Here is a 7992-nt window from a genome sequence, read left to right as displayed (position 1 = left end):
CGCGTTTACAGGGATAATCAACCATCTGCAAGACTGTTAAATTGTATATTCTCTTTCAAAATGGTCACCCACTAACACATTCGAAAACTTATAGTTTTATATCGATTAGTAAATTCCCATGTTTTTAACTAATTATAATGACCTCGTCCACAAGAACTGGATAAAAGCCATAAAAACGATAATCATATATCACATGGGCTCTCATCCTGAACCCCCAGGAGTACAATAGTAATTTCTAGGGGTACTTAGCTGGCTGCCGAAAACAAATATTTCAGAGAGAGAGAGAGAGAGAGAGAGAGAGAGAGAGAGAGAGAGAGAGAGAGAGAGAGAGAGGAGAGAGAGAAAGAGAAAGAGAAAGAGAAAGAGAAAGAGAGAGAAGAGAGAGAGAGAGAGAGAAGAGAAAGAGAAGAGAGAGAGAGAGAGAGAGAGAGAGAGACGAGAGAGAGAGAGAGAGAGAGAGAGAGAGAGAGAGAGAGAGAGAGAGAGAGAGAGAGAATTATTATCAAATTTATTATAAACCAATTAACTGTGAATCTGCACCTATTCCCAGATAATACCTAGAAGAGTTCTTAAAATTTATGAAAACTTTTTGACCCCAACATGCAAGAAGAGTTTGTAGCCTTTGTACCACTTTCCTGACTAAATGAGTGAGATTTACCCTGCTGTATCTGATAAAATTTGAATTCTTTGTTGATGTTCCCTCTTACTTATGTGTGAGCAAGGATTTTCAACGCTATTGAACATGAAAACTAAACATCGATCACGGCTTAATGTGGAACATGACCTACAATTCTACCTGTCTAACATGCTCCTCGAATTGATATACTTGTTTGTAACAAACAGGCACAGCCTTCACACTGAAATTTAGAATTGGTTGATAAAGGAAATACTGTTTCACACCTGTGTGTGGTATCTTTGTAAATTACTTCGAATATCAATGTTTCATCTTAATAAATTCCAGAGAATCTTAATCATTTGATAATATCCTACCGAGTTAATCTCGAAATTACCATTTTGTTCGATGCAAGATTAATGGAGGTTCGGGTAAATGGTCTTAAAAACTCGGGGATACTTAACGGGAAAAAGATCGAGTACCACTGGCATATCGTATATAGTATTCATTTTAAATATTATTGTAAAGTTTTTGCCACTCAAAACTTCGTTATTACACAATGATTCCTTAGCGTTGTGTTGTTTCCCATTGGCTTTATTCATATGACCATCATTCTTCTATACATGAGGGGAAATGAGAACTAGGAAGATGGAACAATGGAATCATTATAGATGGTGGAAAAAAAAGGAAGCAGCCCATTTGTATTTGGAAATAATAGAAGGAATATGAGGAGATTTTTTAAGGAAACTCGTAAATGAGTAATCTGCATGAAATGTTGAGCCTGTTTAAGACCCCTTGTGAGCTTGGCATCTTAAAAGATGAAGACCTGAAAGGTGAGATATGTGGAAATGAGAAAGCCACTTTGGAGATGAACCCAGCCAGAAGGGGGGACAAGACAGTCCAACTTGGTGCCTGTCTCTTTCTCGTATAAAAAAATGAGTATTACTGCCTGGTACAGCCACCCAAATATAAAAACACTGGTAAATAAAATAAAAGAATAAATCTCGACTCAATAAGAGAATGCTTTAGGGCTATGCCGCCAGGCATACCGTTAGCGACGGGCTGCAGTATCCCCTCACAAAGGGTAGCACAAAAGTCACGACTCTGCCGGCTAAAAGAGAGGAAGGATTGGAAAAGGACAGGTTTCTCAGCAAGTCCTTTTTCTTGACTCCAGACGATACTGGTGCCCTTTCACAGCTGGGCGGACTGGTAAATGATAGGTCACGAGTAAATTACATGCTAAAAAATGTGAGCTAATTGGTGTACCGTTTGGCCACTTGCTTACTACAGCCGCAATAGGTGGTTGACGAGGCTATAATATCCCTAAACAAATTTTATATATATATATATATATATATATATATATATATATATATATATATATATATAGCTAGATAGATATATATATAGATATATATACATATATACATATATATATATATATATATATATATATATATATATATATATATATAGTTTTATACGTTTTTATATAGCCCTAACGTTCATGAACGTTAACTTTCATAAATACATTTACACACAAGAGCGCACACACACACACACACACACACACACATATATATATATATATACATATATATATACATATATATATATGTATATATATATATATATATATATATATATATATATATATATATATATATGTATATATTTCAATTAATTTATTTGCCAATAAAATTACATTCAACAAAAGCCACATAATTTTGGATGGCGCTGATTTCATGCTGATCTCTGTAAAAAAAAATGTGGAAGGATGGAAGATGGTGTATGATTGGAATGTTAATATACAGCACAATAAGTGGGTTTAGGATCTTGCACTGGTAGGATTAGATAAGATCCTTATCCTTCCTGTCCAATGAAGCTTTAATCATGTAAGCTTCCTCCCAGGTTGTCCTCTCCAGTGGATGGATCTTTTGAAATATTTACTTTGCGAATAAATCTTAAAATAGGATTTATTATTTCTGTGTGTTTGATAATAGCAGATTCTAGTCTCCCCTTTATACACACATATACATACATATATATATATATATATATATATATATATATATATATATATATATATATATATATATATGTATATATATATATATGCATATATATATATACATATATATATACATATATATATATGTATATATATATATATATATATATATATATATATATATATATATGTATATATATATATATATACATATATATATATATATATGTATATATATATATATATATATATATATATATATATATATATATATATATATATATTAATTGGTCGTTTATGTGGATGTGCGCGTCTGTGGTAACAACAAAAATCGATAAAGAGTAACGAATTAAAATTATCATAAAATGTACTGCAAATAGATAGCCGGTATTAATGAAAAAAAAAAACAACTAATCCAGGATATTCACAGAAAATGTTCGTAAAATTGAATCTATGGAGAAACTAAAAAGGCCGCAAAATTGAATCTATAGAGAAACTAAAAAGGTTGATGAAATTGAACATAAGGGGAAATAGGTATTGTCATAAGCACTTTTGGGTTACGAAATAAATCATATTACTAGCAAATTGATTGCTTTATTTCATTGTGGACCAAGATTTTTAATATCGCGTTAACGGTGTTGTAGTATTTCCATTTTTCTTTATCTATTCAAAGCTTTAATTTCTGCCTATACTCGCACCACGGTTCAGATATACCTGGACCGTGACTCATACATACACATGCATACACACGTCAGTTGTCATGAATACATAAGGTACGCTTATTCTAAAGAGACTAGAGAGAAGGATTGATGAAAAGCTGAGAGATGAATAAGCAGGATTTAGGAAAGGTAGATCTTGTACAGACCAAATTTTCAATTCAAGAAATGAAGTACAGCAATGTGTAGAATATAGAAATCCACTTTTGATGGCATTTGTGGACTATGAAGTCTTTGATATTGTACAAATGCCAATTTTGTGGAGAGTCCTGCGTTATTATGGAGTTCTGTTATATATGTAAATATGATTGAAGTCTATTCATGAGCATAGCAAGTGCAAAGTTAATGTTTGTGGAGCCCTATTAAATGAATTTTCAGTGAACAGTGAAGTACTCCAAGGATATGTGTTGTCACTTATGTTGTTTATCCTCCTTATGGATTTTGTAATATATAGAACAGCTGGGGATGGTGGAGAAGGATTGGACTGGATTGGTAACAGGAAATTAGAAGACCTAGAGTATGCTGATGACGTTGTCCTTATTAGCAAAACGCCACATGACTTGCAAAGCTTGCTTACCAAAATGCATAAAATATCACATGAGTTTGGGCTAAATAGAGGAAAGACAGAGATGATAACTTAATAAGCAATGGAAGATGAAATATCATTGGAAAGAGAAAGGATTAACGAGGTGGCATCATTTAAATATTTGGGAACTGGTCTCCAATAGAGTCATTAGAAATGGAGTTCAATAAAAGATTGAAAGAAAAAAAACAGACAAAGGCTAGGTTAAATAAAATTTGGAAATCAAATAGCCTGAAATTACATGAAAAAAATCAGTTTATATACCAGTTTGATGAGATCGTTGTTCCTATATGGACATGAGTAGTGGTATGAAAATGAAACATATCCAATAGATTTAGTAAATTTAAGAACAAAGCCCTCAGAAGAATATTGGGAGTTAAATGGCAGTACATGATTAGATATGAAACTTTAGGAAAGATTGGCCAAGAGCATTTATGTGGATGAAATCATGGTACGGGTAGATGGAGTTGGTTTGGACATGATCTTCGCACTCCCAAAGAGAGATTAGTTTACAAAATTTTTACCTGGGCTCCACAAGGTACTAGAAGAGTTGGAAGACCCAGGCCCACATGGCTGAGGATTATGAAACGTGATGTGGGACATGCTGAATGGAGAAGTATTGAATTAAAAGCTCAAATTGACTAGCAAAATCTAACTGATACCCTATGCGTCAATAGGCGTAAGAGGTGATGAGGAGGATGATATGTATGTATGTATGTATATATATATATATATATATATATATATATATATATATATATATATATATATATATATATATATATGTGTGTGTGTGTGTGTGTGTGTGTGTCTGTGTGTGTGTATGTCTGTGTGTAAGTGTATGTATATATGTAATGCTTGTTTGTTAATACAATAAAAATCTAAGCACGTATAACATTGAATTGTCTTAGACCTACTTTTCCATCATAACAGGCTCTCTTCAATCCACATATTCCAAGACATTTTCCATAATCATTATAAAAACTACTATATTGTGTACTACACATCCTTAGCCCTATAATATATCTATTTTTATGTGATCATTTATCTTAATTCACATCCTACTTCCCGCATTCATTAAAAATATCTTAAGTGAAATTATGAATTACGGTTATTTGTGATGGTTCAGTTATTTAGGGGAAAAGAAATAAGTTTATTAAAAGTGTTGGAATAGAATGGATAAAGATTGACATACAAAGCTATTGCAAGGCAGGTCTATACGTGAACGGAACAGTGAATTTACAGATGTTCAAAGTCCTACCGATTGGTTTGAAGGGTAAATCTATATAACAGCTCATGATGCGAAAATTTCCAGCGCTGTTGGTTCATCCATAATTCGGAAGTAAGAGCTGCAATAATCGCAGTTTAGTTTCACCCATGTTAGGAGAAAGGATATAATGTATACAAATGCCTGTCTCTATCTATCTATCTATATATATATATATATATATATATATATATATATATATATATATATATATATATATATATATATATATATATATATATACAGTATATATATATATATATATATATATATATATATATATATATATATATACAGTATATATATATATATATACAGTATATATATATATATATATATATATATATATATATATATATATTATCAAATATTTGTAACCTACAAACCCTTCATCTGCCTCATATATAAGTCTTACAGTCAATCCAAGCATAGGCGGTCGAATCCCAGGCATTAACCTGAATTCCCGCTATCCCATAAGGATAAGATGTAAGGGGACCGAAGGCAGATGAGTGTCATTCAACGTAACGTCAGTGTATTAGTGTATTCAATTCAGCTCTCCAGAATTACAAAGGCATTGTGGTGGCTTCAGGTTCTGCTGTGGCCACTTCATATTGCGTTTATTGTCCATTTGCATGCAGTGTATACGTATGTAATATCCAATATGAACTATATTGATAATCAGGAAAAGCAGATTGTCTTTGTACATGTACTGTACATCACATCTCGTAGGTATTGTTTTCATGTGAATGCGAAAGTGTCTTCAGAAAAAAAAATCTCCCATTTATATATACATATAAACACACACATTCACACACATATACACACACATATATATATAATATATATACATTATATATATAATATATGTGTGTGTGTGTGTGTGTGTGTGTGTCTGTGAGAGTATTTTGTGTAACTCAGGGAACACGTGACGTTTAAAAGTAAAAATTCCTAGCGAAAAAAATGAGGAAAGAGTCATGATACTGATCAGGTTCTTAGATCTTTCAGGATTAAATACAGCAAATTCGGAATCAAATTTCATCTCTCTTAACAGCCGAGTGATCTAGACAGTCTTAATGTTTATCCTTATTTCTTTCGGTTATAGGTTCAAGTCCTTGGCCAGGCAGAAATATTTATCCGTAAAGGAATTCTCCTATGGGTCTGAGATTCCATGGTAGAGAGGATTCCATATCAACGAGTATTTGTGGCTTATTTGATAAATTATAAGTCGCGAGTGTTAGTGATAAAATTATCATTATATATATATATATATATATATATATATATATATATATATATATATATATATATATATATATATATATATATATATATACATATATATATATATATATATATATATATATTACACACACACACACACACACACACATATATATATATATATATATATATATATATATATATATATATATATATATATATATATATATATTCTTAAAACACAAAACCTTCTACTATTAAAACATTAAATATTAAATATTTCAAAATATAAATAATTTACAATTATGAAAGCATAAATGTTACAACATTAACTCTCAAAATAAAACTATGAGAAAAAAAAACTTTAATATGAAAAAATAAAACAATGCAGCTTAGGAAACTAACTTCTCGGCTAGATAGAAAAGAAATGAGTAAACACTGACTTTAAGTAGGCATGTTGTTCTTAAATATAGCTATACAATAATTTTTATTTTGTGCTCTTTAAAGGTTGAGAATATTTTTCTATTCAAACACCCTCGCCGATGCATTCAATGCAAAATTCAGTAGCATTTTCCTAGATAACACGTAATTTCAGTTTATATCTTTGACATGTAAACATTTCAGCTATTCTAAGGTCAATGTTTTCTTCAAGATGAATGTTTTATTTAAACTTAAATACTTTCATAAAAAAGTAATTAAACTGTTTCTTACTTAGATTAGCCGACGGTCAGGCTAAACTAAAATTACCGTTCACCCAACTCTTCATAGGTACCACTCTCCCGATCACTCAACGCCATCTATTTTTCTACATAGCTAAATGTATTTAATAAATGTATTTAATAAAAGTGCTATTCTACCAATCTTTCTACGTATCTACATAATTCTAGTTTTTCTATTCTTCTTACATCACATAATACGCAAGCCATTCTTTTTTCCTCTTTCATTAAAAAGTATAAAATCTCGAGCCATTTATTTGAGCAATGAACCCTGTCGCCCGTGGATTGTCTTCTATTTCTTTAAAGGTGGAATTCAAAGGATGACTTCTTTCTCTTCTCAACAAACCTTGTACCATCCATCAGAAAACGTGTTCCAAAATTCATTTTGTGGAATGTGGTAATTATATTTTTATTTCTTTATTTCAATTGACGTGTTTTGGGAATCTCTTCCTGTGCCTCTTTTTCAAGACTTACACGACCATCTCTCTTCTAAGAGATGGGTATGTTACTTCATAAAAGTAGAGTCCACGAATCTTCACCCCTTTTCTTTTGCCTTGCTCTCTTCAAGCCTCTACAAGGAGATTGTAATATTTCAGGTTGCTGCATCGCCAAAAGGACTTTATTTATGTTATATATCTATATTTTTCCATCCGCCTATCATCATCATCGGTCCTTGATAGTTCTCTGCAGGACAAAGACCTCAGACATGGTATTCCACTTGCGTCTGTTTATGGTGTTTCTATGCTAGTCTATACCCGCAAAGTTTCTTAGCTCTTCAATCTTTAGTCTTCTCTTCCTTCCCATTCTTTTTGGTTATCTATTATCTGTCATTCTTATTATATACCCTGCCCATGTCCATTTCTTT

Source organism: Palaemon carinicauda, chromosome 40 (genome assembly GCF_036898095.1).
Source record: "Palaemon carinicauda isolate YSFRI2023 chromosome 40, ASM3689809v2, whole genome shotgun sequence".
In the NCBI taxonomy this organism is placed as follows: Eukaryota; Metazoa; Arthropoda; class Malacostraca; order Decapoda; family Palaemonidae; genus Palaemon; species Palaemon carinicauda.
Note: the sequence above shows the minus strand (reverse complement) of the source record.